This window comes from Trachypithecus francoisi, unplaced genomic scaffold (genome assembly GCF_009764315.1).
Source record: "Trachypithecus francoisi isolate TF-2019V2 unplaced genomic scaffold, Tfra_2.0 Lachesis_group5, whole genome shotgun sequence".
NCBI classification, from domain to species: domain Eukaryota; kingdom Metazoa; phylum Chordata; class Mammalia; order Primates; family Cercopithecidae; genus Trachypithecus; species Trachypithecus francoisi.
Genome location: NW_022681470.1, coordinates 35,426,688 through 35,441,219, shown reverse-complemented (window position 1 = coordinate 35,441,219; position 14,532 = coordinate 35,426,688). Strand labels below are relative to the sequence as shown.

Sequence of the window (14,532 nt, the reverse complement as noted above, 5' to 3'; positions counted from 1 at the left end):
GTTTCACCATGTTGACCAGGCTGGTCTCGAACTCCTGACCTCATGTGATCTGCCCACCTTGGCCTCCCAAATTGCTGGGATTACAGGCGTGAGCCACCGCGCCCAGCCCCAGCTGTGGAGACTTGGGCAAATCGTTGAAATTGTCTTCACCTCAGTTCTTCATCAGACAAACAAGGACAATAAAATCTTCATGAGAGTGTTACTATGAGGTTCAGAGATGATGTAGGGAAAGTAACTAGCACAGCCTCTGGCATACAGTAGGTGCTGAATTAATAGTAGTTGTTATTATTCTCTTAGCAATTCATACAAGTATTGCGGCACAAGAATGATCACCATAGAGCTGTTCTTAAAGATGTGCCCACTCACTGAGCCTCCTGGTACTGTAGCTTTTTTGTTGTGCTGTTGTTAAAACTGCTTGGATTATAAATCTCACAGATTCTTGTACCCCATTAATCAGTGAAAGGACATAGTGTCTTTATGGATTTGCATATTATTGCTTTAGGTCCTAGTCACTCCAGAGAATTCGCTGCGAGGCAGCTGGTCATTTCACCTTCCTTGGTTAGCCCCACAGCTGTCAAATAGAGAGAACAATGACATCATTGATTTGGGATGTTTCTTGCAAGTAAAAAATAATAAATTAAAATTTTCCTATCACTCTCCTAATGTAAAGTTGTCTATAACTGTGTCTCATAGGTCCTTAATACTTTTTTTTTTTTTTTTTTTGAGACAGAGTCTCACTCTGTCACCCAGGCTGGAGTGCAGTGGTGTGATCTGGGCTCACTGCAACCTCCGCCTCCCGGGTTCAAGCGATTCTCCTGCCTCAGCCTCCTTGGTAGCTGGTATTACAGGCATGTGCCACCACGACCCGGCTAATTTTTGTATTTTTAGTAGAGATGGGGTTTCACCATGTTGCTCAGGCTGGTCTCAAACTCCTGACCTCAGGTGATCCACCTGCCTCTGCCTCCCAAAGTATTGGGATTACAGGCATGAGCCACCGCACCTGGCCAGGTCCTTAATACTCTGAACAATTCAAGGCAGATTGTACAAATCCATCTCTGTCAATGAGGAATTATTATGATTTGGGTTGTTGCAATACCTAAAAGGAAAAAGACAACAAGTTATTGACAGTATGATCGATTTTAAGATTAAGCAGTGTCAAACAAAATAATCTTGCATTTGGAGGAGACTTGAAGATCTCCCCATTTTCCTCCCTTCTTCCACCTCCTCCTACTTGATATTTGGATTCCTTTATAAAGAATGACAAAATGTCACTCAGCCTCTGCTTCACCCCCACCATGCAGCTCATGAAGACAAGACAGCTTGCAATTACCAATCTCTAGTTGGCCAATGCTGTTCATAAATTCAGTTTGTTATCTTTTTAAAAGTAAGCATTTCAGTGGCATATTGTGCTCTTCAGCCCATTAAATGCACATCACTATTCTTATTTCATTGAACATCATTAGTTATGAAGGTAAAGCTAGTAAATTAGAATTGTAGAGACCTGGGGACCTGGGCTGTAGCTGGAGCTGTGTCACTAGTACAGACAAGTCAACCACAGCAAGCTCCAGTTTATTCAATTGTGAAATGCTGGCTCTCCGTGTGACCTGCCCAGCTGCAACCTCCCCGCTCAGCAGACAGGCAGGCCCCAACTTACAAATGGATCTTGTTCCAAAAGACCATAGAAGCTTGTTGTTGGGAACTCAGAAACTATTTTCCTGTTGGAACAACATCATAAATGACGGCTGTGATCTCAGTATTGTCCACAGCAATCTACTTCACTCATAAAGGTAGTTAAATTATGATATCATTCCAAGGGTAAGAGGGATGAAAAAGAATTTCTTTTTCCTTTTCTGGATGCAAGTCAACACTAGACAAAACTTTGAAATATGTGCTGTTTACCTGGGCACCTTCCCTCTTCCATTCCTTTTCCTCTTAATGTCCTTTAGGGACCCAAAGGCTCCAACCCACACCTGTTTCACTCTACAAAGTTATTAACTTGCTCTCTCCTCTCCATTTCCACCCCACCATTCTACTGCTCCTCCACCCCCATCTTCCATCTATAACCCCGCTGGTCTTCACCCTACCCCCACCTTATCCTCCCATCAAACTTCCACTCCTTCAGTGAAGCTGTCCTCAGCTAGATTAGGGAGAAGGAAATCTGATTTAAATGATCTGTAAATACCTAAGCTTAATAAGAGCTGACATTTACATAGTACTTCCTGTGTGCCTGGCACTATTTTAAGCATGTATCAACTCTCTAGATTCTCAACAACCCTGTGAGAAAAGTGCTATTATCTGCATACCACAAATGAGGAAACTGAGGCACAGAGAGGTTAAGTGACTTGCCCAAGGTCATAACGCTATAGTCAGGTAGAGGTATTTGAATCCATGCAGTCTGATACTGGAGGCTGTGATCTGATGCTCATTTCAAAGAAGCCTATTTTCTTCTTTAAAATGAAATGCTTAACCTAACTGAGTCTCCACATCTTAAGCAGCATAACAGAGAAGTGAAAAACATTTAAGTAGTGTCAGAGAAGATATTCTGGGACAGGCAGGCACAAGGCCAGAGTGAAAAATGAGAATGCGGCCAGGCGCGGTGGCTCACGTCTGTAATCCTAGCACTTTGGGAGGCCGAGGTGGGTGGATCACGAGGTCAGGAGTTTGAGACCAGCCTGGACAACATGGTGAAACCCCATCTCTACTAAAAATACAAAAATTAGCCGGGTCGTGGTGGCACATGCCTGTAATACCAGCTACCAAGGAGGCTGAGGCAGGAGAATCGCTTGAACCTGGGAAGGCGGAGGTTGCAATGAGCTGAGATGGTACCACTGCACTCCAGCCTGGGCAACAAGAGCGAGACTCCATCTCAGAAAAAAAAAAAAAAAAAAGGAAAAAGAAAAAAAAGAGAATGCTTTGCAGTGCTTAATTAGGTGATGAAAACAAATAAATGGTGGCTTTATCATTGGTGGTTTAGATTGGATTCTTTCCTCACAGGCACAACCTATAGGAATGTTCTTCCCATTCACAGAAAAAAAGTTATCTCCTATGTTTCTTGATTCTCCATTCTACCTTTCTCTTCCCAGTTTTGAAATACTTACAAGAAAAGGTTGACATTTCTCATGAGACCTATAATACAGGCAGCAGTGTCAGTGCCGATAGTAAATGGAAATCAGACCGGGTGCCTTGGTGTGCTGAGGCTCTCTCTGTGGCAACCAGAGAGCATGTATCCTCTCTAGAGAGACAACAGCTTTTCAGACCCAGGTGTTTTTTGATAGGCAGCCAAGCAGACAATTTCACTCCAGAGCCTGGACTCTTAACTGCTGTGTTATCCTGCCTGGGTTCAAGTCACACTTGGACAATGTTTTTAACATACTTCATTGTAAATGTATTGACTTTCACAGTTAATGGTTACATCTGTGAACAAATTAGAACGATGTCTATACTTATCAGAACTCCTTCAGTTGCAAGTGCCATGAACCAATTCAAATTATCTGTAAAACACACATGTGTATTGGGATGTAAGGACACAATGTCAGACATGAACTAAATCTAGGGACCCAAGCAATATAATTAAGCCCCCTCTTTCCATCTTTCAGATCTTCTGTTGGTGTGTAGATCTCATCTATTTCTACAGATGAGAAGATAGCACCCCAGAAACACATCCTTCCAGCTCATAAATCTCAAAATGAGGACAGGCTTCCACCCCAACTCCAGTTGAAAAGTACCAGTGGAGGACTTTGATTGGCTCATTTGGGGTTGTGTGTCCACCCCTGAGCCAATCACTTGACCTGAGGAGCTGGATTTCTTTGATTAGCCAGGTCTAGTTTATTTACTTGTCACCGTGATGTGGGGAGTAGGTGGCAGAGTACTGTGACTGATAACCCCGCCATGCTCTAATAAAGTTAGATGGCTTTGGGCAATCAAAACTACAGCTGTCTACTATAATGTTCAATGTTATCTCTAGCTTGAAAATTAGGGAAATTAAAGAGACAAATAATAGCTTACATTGGATAACTCAAAAAGCCAGAACCAGCTTTAGGATAAACACTTTGTGTACTTAGTGTATGCCTTATTGGCTATGACAAATGTCTAAATAAAAAGTGAAAAATTCATTCAATCATAAAGAAGTTTCAAAATATTTCTTTTGGCGTCTTACAAAAATATAGGTAATTAGTCGACTGACTTTTTTAAAAATCTGGATGTTTTAATACTATATAAACCCAATTTAATGCCGTTTAGAATCTAGAACAAGTAACCCTGAATCATAATTACATGATTTTTAAAAATTGGATTTTAATAGGTAATTTATGGTCTTGCCATATCATGTTTCCACTCGACAAGCTAGAGCTAAACCAGAGAACTAATATAAGATAGAAGGGAGAAACTGCATTGCCATTACATTTCCATAATAGAGTTGAACAAAGAACTAAAATCAAGATATGCTTTATTTAAAAATTTGAAAATCACTGAAGTCTTTGTAAGTCTTTGCTATAATTTCCCACCACGTTTAATTGGTATTTTGTGCAATGAAATACAAAAATGTCAAGGGAATTTTCTCTTCAAAGTTAATGCTTTGTCTGTTTCTCTTTCAGCATATTCACTATCAATAGAGTGTGCTAAATCTCCAAATTCTTGGTTGTAATATGCTATGCAAAAGTAAAATAAACATTTAATTTTATATTCTTAAGTCAGATTTATTTCCCTACTTGTTAACAAAATAAACTTATTGAAGTTATACCATGAGCCAGGCCTTCATGCTAAGCATTGTACACATATAACTCTTTTAATCCTCACCACAATCTTAAGAGAAAGAAACCATTTTACAGGTGAAGAAACAGGCATTGCTGTAATCCTTAAAACAGTCATGTGGGGTAGATAACATTTTAGTCCTCTACACTGATGAGAAAACTAAGGCTCAGAGTGGTTATGAAAATTACCCAAGTTCACAGAGCTAATAAGGGATAAAACTGAGATTTGAACCCAGGTAGTCTGGATTCAAATTTCAGTTTTGGCCGGGCATGGTGGCTCACGCCTGTAACCCCAGCACTTTGGGAGGCCGAGGTGGGTGGATCACTTGAGGTCAGGAATCTGAGACCAGCCTGGCCAGCATGGTGAAACCCCATCTCTACTAACAATACAAAAATTAGCTTGGCGTGGTGGTGCACTCCTGAAATCCCAGCTACTTGAGAGGCTGAGGCAGGAGAATCACTTGAATCCAGGAGGCAGAGGTTGCAGTGAGCTAAGATTGTGCCATTGCACTCCAGCCTGGGCAACACAGTGAGACTCTGCCTCAGAAAAATAAAATAAAATAATAAAAATAAAAATCTCAGTTTTATCCCTTACTAGCTCTGATTTTGTGCTTACACTCTTAATCACTATTGTTTTACCTCTTCCACTTGCTTAATAGTTAGTATATATAATATCAAATATACAACCTATAACTGTTGGTAGTTAATGCTTAACCATAAAACATGTGTTAAACCTTGTTTTGGGATACCCTTGGTCAAATTCTTCTCTATAGATATGTAGTTACCACAGCACCACTCTTCCCATATTCTATTTTTGGGGAAAAAAAGTGGAAATAACTAATAGTAACAATTATTGTTTTCAAGTAAAATATGCCAAGATCTGTGTGTACTTTTCTCAAAAAGACGAATTTCACAATATTGCAACAATACAATATGGAATGCTTACATGTGCCTGTGGAAAAAAAACTCTATGACCCAACTTGTGTCAGTTTCTTGTTTAATATTACAATAAAGAGCAGAGAAGGATCTGCTCATTAGGTCATTTGGACCCACCTCCAAATGGAATTAAGACTGGGCCCTCTCCATAACTAATCATTTTTGCACCAAAAAGAAGGTCTCACTCCCTTTCCATTTGAAGCAGCTGTTTGTGGGCAAAAATTCTTGTGTCTTGCATAACTCCCTCTCCAAAAAGTAAATGTGGCACATCCAGGATTGCGTGCATATATAAAAGTGAGGGGTGGTGGAGGGGAGGGAGACAGGGAGAAAAAGTATCATAGGCAGCAGCTAAAATCTTTGCGACTATGTAGAATTTGTTCAGACTTCTTTTGTGACAAGATTGCAGCCTGAAAGGGCCCCACCTGGAATGACAATTGGTTCCAGGGAAGCCTCCTTAATGATTAATCAAAGCACCTTAAATCCGTGGGTCTTCCTACCTTCTAATGTTTTACCTATATTTCTGTTAAGAGTGAAGTTTGAAGTTAGAAACAGTGTTGGTTTCATGTTGGGATAGTTGAAATTCAGAACATTTGAAGCAGTACAGGCAAATAATTCTTATTCTTTTAAATGAAACTATAATATTTTAAAGTATAAAATTTTAAAAACATTTCATAAAACTAGTAAAAATTGTATGTGATTTATTTTAAAATTGGCATGATTTGTTTGATAAGTGCATCAGTATACTTCAAATAGTATATAACTATGTCCAAATATATATCAAATATGATATAGTCAAGGCATATCATAAAAGTATTTTAATTTTGGTAAATTGTCACCTGATTCTAGTTTATAGGATATTTAATATGTGTTCTTTTTTATTAGCAAGAAGTCAACTTACTTAACCTTATGATGAAAACTGTATACGTCAACTTAAATATGTGCAAAAGAACACATTTTTCAAAATTCTTATATAATGTGCATAAGCTACAAAGCTTGAAGATCACAGCTCTACAGAATAAAATCCTGACTTCCAAAATCCTTCATAATCTGACCCCCTACTACCTCTTCAATTTTGGTCTCTTTCACATCTTTGTATGAGGTTTTAAAAAATCTTAGGCAAGATAAATGCAAATTTAAAAAATCATATTTACATATCTAGTGTAACTGCAGAACAGCAAAGTGAAAGAGATCTCAAAAAAAGATGGGGGGCGGGACACATTATCTTCAAAGGAATGAAAATTAGACTAAACAGCAACAGTGAAAGTCAGAAGGTGGTAAATCGTATCTTCACTGGGTTAAGAGAAAATAATCTTCAACCTAAAATGGTATAGCCAGCAAAAAATCTTTCCAGAATTTGAGTTTGCCAATTTAATGAGGAAAATTCTAAAGAATATATTTCAAGCAAAAGTAACATAATTTCAAATGGAAAGTCTGAGATACAAGAAGAAATGAGCAAAAATGTGGTAAACATGTGAGTAAACATAAATCTAAACTACATAAAACAATAACAACACCTTGTGGGGTTCAAAATCAATAAAGAATAAGTGCAATAAGTGCCCATCTACAATAACATGTAAGTCAAGGGATAAATAGAAATAGAATGTTCAAATGTTCTTATGTTAGTTAAGAGAGAAATAAAGGTATTGATAAATGTTAGACTTTGATAAATTAAGTATGCAGACTAAAATGTCTTAGTCACTAAAATATTAAGATTAGAGTGTATAACTTCCTAATTATTATAAGAAAGAACAGATGGAAGGATAAAGATATATTCAATCAGTCTAAAAAAGGACCAGAGAAGATAGAAAAAAACACAGTGGAAGAAAAAACAAGACAAATAGCACAAAATAAGATGGTAGAAATAAGCCAAAGATAGCCACAATTAATATAGATTATTACTATATAATTATATAGTAATAACCTATATTATGTCAGATAACATATTTATTGATTATCTTCATATAGTCCAACTAAATTACTAATAAATATCAAGGAGATAACTAGTAAAAACTCACCCATTTGAAAATTAACAAACACATTTTGAAATAGCTCAGAAAGCAAAGACAATAATGAAAACGAGAAAATATTTGTAATTGAATCATAATGAAAATACTGCAGCAGTACTCAGAGAAAAGAAGTTTGAAAGTTAATGAGCTGGCCGGGCGCGGTGGCTCAAGCCTGTAATCCCAGCACTTTGGGAGGCCGAGACGGGCGGATCACAAGGTCAGGAGATCGAGACCATCCTGGCTAACGCGGTGAAACCCCGTCTCTACTAAAAAATAAAAAAAAATTAGCCGGGCGAGGTGGCGGGCGCCTGTAGTCCCAGCTACTCGGGAGGCTGAGGCAGGAGAATGGCGTAAACCCGGGAGGCGGAGCTTGCAGTGAGCTGAGATCCGGCCACTGCACTCTAGCCTGGGCGACAGAGCGAGACTCTGTCTCAAAAAAATAAAATTAAAAAAAAAAAAAAGAAAGTTAATGAGCTAAACACACAGCTAAAGCAGCACAGATCCAAAGAAAGTAGAAAAAAGAAATAATTCAGTTAAGAAAGCAGAAACTAATGGGAAAACTACATTAGATAAAATCGACAAAGTCAAAGTTTTCTGAAAAGATGAGCAAAATGGACAGAATTCTGGTAACTTATCAAGAAAAAGAAAAGAGAACATCAATAAACAATATTGGGAATGAAAAAGGGGCCATGTTGTAGATATTGCAGACACTAAAAGGTGAGAGAATACCCTGAACAATGAACATGCCAAGAGATTTGAAAACTTCGGTAAAATGGAAACCTTTCTTGGAGAGTATAACTTAAAACTTCCTCAAGAAGATATAAGAAACTAAGTCTACTATTTTAAAAAATAAAAAATACTTAGAAATCTTCCAACGAAACCAAACCAAAGCAAACATATGCCATCACCACTACCTCCACCAGTTTTGCTGCCAAACATTCAAGGAACACATCACTCCAATATTTAAAAACTTACTCTAGGCTGGGCTTGGTGGCTCACATTGTAATACCAGCACTTTGGGAGGCTAAGGCGGGCAGATCACGAGGTCAGGAGTTGGAGACCAGTCTGGCCAATATGGTGAAACTCCGTCTCTACTAAAAAATACAAAAATTAGCTGGGCGTGGTGGCACGCACCTGTAATCCCAGCTACTCGGGAGGCGGGGGCAGGAGAATTGCCAGAACCCAGGAGGCAGAGGTTGCAGTGAGCCAAGATCATGCCAATGCACTCCAGCCTAGGCGACAGAGCGAGACTCCGTTTCAAAAAAAAACTTATTCTATATTATAGCAAAGGAGAGAATAATTTATAATGTTTGGCTAACATACCCTTGGAATCAAAACTAGTAAGAACAGAACAAGAAATAAAAAGCTCAGTCTCAATTATGAACACAGTGGCAAAAATATAATACCAAGCTAATTATTCCTGACTCCAGCAGGTTGAATTTATCCCTGAAATATAAGATACCTTAACATTAGAAAATTGATTAATATAATTCACCACATCAACAGATAAAATGAGAATAATCACATGATTATTCTAAAAAGTAAAGAAAAAGATTTGGCTAAAATTCAATGTTCATCCATGACCGATCATAATTTCAGCAAGTCAAGAAAACAGGCTATGTTATTGTTTAGAAAAAACGTGGAGTATTTTATTTCTCCTCACATCAAGAGGTCCACTCGATTTTTGTTCCCCTTGAAAGTGAGCTTTCCTAGTGATTTCCTTTGACCAACAGAATTCAATGGAAGTCACCTGTGTGATTTCTGAATCTAGGCTTTGAGAGGTCTGTGGCTTCAACTCTACTTAGAAGCCCTAAACTGGCCGGGCGCGGTGGCTCACGCCTGTAATCCCAACACTTTGGGAGGCCAAGGCGGGTCAGGAGTTCGAGACCAGCCTGGCCAACATGGTGAAACTCCGTCTCTACAAAAAAATAAAAAAATTAGCCAGGTGTAGTGGTGCGCACCTGTAATCCCAGCTATTTGGTAGGCTGAGGCAGAAGCATTGCTTGAACTCAGGAGGTGGGGTTTGCAGTGAGCTGAAATCATGCCATTGCACTCCAGCCTGGGCACAGAGCAAGACATCTCAAAAAAAAAAAAAAAAAAAAAGCATGAAAAATAAAGCTCATGACATCTTCATCTCAGACTCCCAGCCTGCAAAACTGTGAGAAATAAATATCTATTGTTTAAGCCAAAAAAAAAGCTTACAAATAAATGTAACAACAGAAGTGTATAATATATATCAAAAATTGTTTTTAAGTTTACCGAAATCATTAAAGATGGCCTATAAAAATGGAAAGACATACTATTTTATGTTTTAGAAATCCCAATTTCATAAGCATGTAAGTTCTACCCAAATTGTTCTAAAAATTCAATGTAATTTCAATCAAAATGACAACACAGGGTTTTGTTTTGTTTTTCTTTCGGAACTTAATAAGCTAATTTAAGAATATATATACAGGAACAAGTGGCCGAGAATAGTCTGAAGAAAAACATAGTTGGAGGTAGGGTAGGGAGGTAGGGTATGAGACAGCAAGACTTACTATGAAGCCGAAGTAATTAGGAGTGTGGTGTTAGTTCAGGAATAGACAAATTGGCCAATAAAATAGAATAAAGAACCTATAAACAGATCTACATAGATGTGAAAAACTGAATTACTGCCAGCACTGTCAATGCAGGTCATGGGAAGTCAATGTGGTATTGAGACAATTGTTTACCCATAAGGAAATAATTAATTTGGACCTCTACCTCATATCGTACCTCACCCCCCCAATCAATTCCAGGTGGATTATATACTTAAAAGTAAAAGCCAAAACTATAAAACTTTTAGAAAATAATATAGGATAGGCTAGGCGCGGTGGCTCACACCTTTAATCCCATCACTTTGGGAGGCTGAGGTAGGTGGATCACTTGAGGTCGGTAGTTCAAAACCAGCCTGGCTAACATGGCGAAAACTTGTCTTTACTTAAAATACAAAAATTTGCCGGGAGTGGTGGCAAACACCTGTAATCCTAGCTACTCGGGAGGCTGAGACAAGAGAATCACTTGAACCCAGGAGGGGGAGGTTGCAGTGAGCTGAGATCATGCCACTGCACTCCAGCCTGGGTGACAGAGTGAGACTTCGTCTCAAAAAATAAAGAAATACATAAATAAGTAATGTCTTCACAATCTCAGTGTAATGAAGAATTTCTTGAACCAGACTTTAAAATCACAAACTCAAAAGAAAAATGTTAATAGTTTTAATTATATATATATTTAAAACCCTGGTCATTAAAGACAAGCCACAAACTTGGAGAACAAATCTGTAAAACATAACGGCAAATAATTTATAACCAGAATGTAAACAACCCTTACAAAGCTTGATATAAAAAAGGGAAAAACATTAGAATAGGAACTTCACAAAAGAAACCTGAATGCTCAGTAAAAACATGAAAAGATGCTTAACTTTTTTCGTAATCAGGAAGATGAAAGTTAAGATTACAATGTGACACTGCTATGAAACCAGTTTGACTACAGCTAAAATACAATAATATCAAGTGTTGAGCAACAGGAAGAAACTCTCATAAACAACCAATAAGCATGTAAATTGGAACAATAATTTTAGAAAACTATTAGTATTATCTAATAAGGTTGAAGAGGCATGTATCTTATAACCTAGCAATTCCACTGCTAGATAAATATTAATACCTCAGAGAAACTTACACATGTGTACTAGGAGACACGCACAAGAAAGATCAGAGTGGCATGATTTGCAAAAGCCAAAACCAAGAAACAACCTAAGTGTTTATCAATAGTAAAATGGATAAATCAACAGTGGTATATTTCATAAAACAAAATACCATACAGTGGTGAAAATCAATGAATTACAAATATAGGCATGAATCTGAGGAACATGATTTTGGTAAAAGAGCAAGTCACACACGAATACCAACTGCATGATCTCATTTGTAGAAAGTTCAAATACATGCAAAAGTAAACAATATAGTGTTTAGGGATAAAAACTACAAAGGAATGTAAAGGAATGTTCTTTACTAAATTTGGGACAGTCCTTGCCTCTGAGGGGGAAAGGAAGAGGAAGTACAGGGAGGGGTTCACAGGTTAAATTTTAGTTTTTAAACTTGAAGGTGGAAGGTTGGGCAAAGGATAACTATCTTATCTGTCAATCTATCTATCTTTTTTTTTTTTTTGAGACGGAGTCTGGCTCTGTAGCCTAGGCTGGAATGCAGTGATGCAATCTCGGCTCACTGCAACCTCCGCCTGCTGGGTTCAAGCGATTCTCCTGCCTCAGCCTCCCAAGTAGCCAGGATTACAGGCATGCGTCACCACGCCTGGCTAATTTTTGTATTTTTAGTGAAGACAGGATTTCACCATGTTGGGCAGGCTGGTCTTGAACTCCTGACCTCAGGTGATCCACTTGCCTTGCCTTCCAAAGCGTTAAGATTATAGCCATGAGCCACTGTGCCCAGCCCAATCTACCAATCTATCTATCTATCTAGTCTATCAATCTATCCTATATCTATCTATCTATCTATCCCTTTTACAGTTAGTATTCTCTTCAATTCACTCAATATTTACTAAAGATTTAGTCAAGTATTCAAAAATACTCTCACATTTAATCAGGATGACCTGAGGTCATCCTCAGTTGCATCAAGTCATCCTGATTAAACAAACCTCCGTGTTTGTTTGCAACTAACAAAGCCTAAACTAACCAGTTGTGGTGGACTTTGCAAAAAGAAGGTCTTGGAAAGAGAATGATCTGATCTGCTTAGCCTCTCTAAAAGGAATGCAGCCAGACTTAGTGGTATGCGCCTGTAGTCCCAGCTACTCAGAATGCTGAGTTAAGAGGATCCCTTGAGACCTGAAGTTCAAAGTGTAGCGCACTATAATGGCACCTGTGAATATTCACTACCCTCCAACCTGGGCAACATAGTGAGACACCATGTCTTTAAAAAAATAAATAAACAGGTTGGGAGCAAAAGCTCGTGCCTGTGTTCCCAGCACTTGCAGGCCAAGGCAGGTGGATTGCTTGAGCCCAGGAGTTTGAGGCCAGCCTGGGCAACATGGCAAACCCCATCTTTACAAAAAATACAAAAATTAACTGGATGTGGTGGCACATGCCTGCAGTCTCAGCTACTCTGGAGGCTGAAGTGGGAGGGTCCTTGAACCTGGGAGGCAGAGGTTGCAACGAACTGAGATTGTGCCACTGCACTCCAGCCTAGGCGACAAAGTGAGACCCTGTCTCAAAAAATTAATAGGCTGGGTGCAGTGGCTCATGCCTGTAATCCCAGCACTTTGGGAGGCCGAGGCAGGCAGATCACTTGAGGCCAGGAGTTCAAGACCAGCCTGGCCAATATGGCGAAACCCTGTTTCTACTAAAAATACAAAAATTAGCCAGCCATGGCAGTGTGCTCTTGCAATCCCAGCTACTTGGGAGGCTGAGGCATGATCATTGAGGCTGAGCTGGGTGTGGTGGCTCACATCTGTAATCCCAGCACTTTGGGAGGCTGAGACGGGTGGATCACTTGAGATCCGGAGTTTGAGACTAGCCTGGCCAAAATGGTGGAACCCTGTCTCTACTAAAAATACAAAAATTAGACAGGCATGATGGCAGGCACCTGTAATCCCACTACTTGAGAGGCTGAGGTAGGGGAATCACCTGAACCTGGGAGGCAGAGGTTGCGGTGAGCTGAGATTGTACCATTGCACTCCTGGGCAACAGAGCAAGACTCCATCTCAAAAAAAGAAAAGAAAAGAAAAGAAGTCTGAGGCAGGAGAATCGTTTGAGCTCGGGAGGCAGAGCTTGCAGTGAGCCAAGATCATGTCACTGCACTCCAGCCTGGGAGACAGAGGGGAAACTATCTCAAAAATAAATAAAAATAAATAAATACAAATAAAAAATAAAACAAATCAAAGGAATACAGAGAGCAAGAATTTGGCAGTGTCTGTCAAATCTCACCACGCACACACCATTTTATATTCTACTCCCATAATACCTTCTACCTCATTCCATTCATATTAATTTGCATTTTCAATATTTTTCACTTCTCCATATTTTGAGTGGGTTCCCAGTTTCTCTCAATGGGAGAAAGTACATCTTCCATTGCAGCATTCCTGGGACTGGGGATTTTTCCCAGGCAAAATTTACCAGCAATAGAGTTAAAGCCTCCTCTTTGGTTTTGTAAAAATCTCAAGGCCCTTGAAGAGAATTATGAAGAGTATCCTAGAGGAAAGAGAAGAGGGCAAATTCTTTCTTCCTTCCTTCCTTCCTTCCTTCCTTCCTTTTTTTCCTTTCTTTCCTTTCTTTCTTCCTTCCTTCCTTCTTTCTTTCTTTCTTTTTTTTTTTTTTTTTAACTTTTGGAGAGAAATGGTAATTCTCTCCAGAAATTCCCCTGGATGGAGAAAAGAGGAGCCATGGGGAATGTCACACCGCTCCGCAGCAGTTTCCAGGAAGCAGCAGGAGAGGCTGGCTGCATGTTGTATCTAAGGGTGAAGATCTCAGCACCAGGGGCCCAGTATCAGCAAAGATTCCTGGACCTGAGCACTGAGTGTGTGGAAGGAGAATGCTGCTGGCTTTTAAGTGACCATAGGCTGGGTCCATGACATCCTTGCCATTTTCAATTTATAGAGAGAGAACTGGAAGCTAATGCAGTCTTCCAGCTTGGCTGATCCAAAAAAAAAAAAAAAATTAAATTTTTGATGATGGGGGTGCATAAAATACTTAACTTTTCACACAAATATATTCATAGTTTATAATACTACAATACAAATACATAGATTCTAGTAAGTTCTACTCTTCCTCATTCTCATCAAGAAAAAAAAATTGTGACGTTTTTAATTGTATGTATTGG

At 39.0% G+C, this 14,532-nt stretch overlaps 1 long non-coding RNA gene across 1 annotated transcript; it reads right to left on the bottom strand.

Annotated features, from left to right (window-relative positions):
* LOC117074635 lies at positions 1–2,577 on the bottom strand. The gene is made up of 3 exons (XR_004433648.1): positions 1,900–2,577; positions 1,001–1,096; positions 1–571 (listed from the first exon to the last, which is right to left on the bottom strand). It is a non-coding gene; the product is annotated as an uncharacterized LOC117074635 (long non-coding RNA).
* Positions 2,578–14,532: the final 11,955 nt, after the last annotated feature.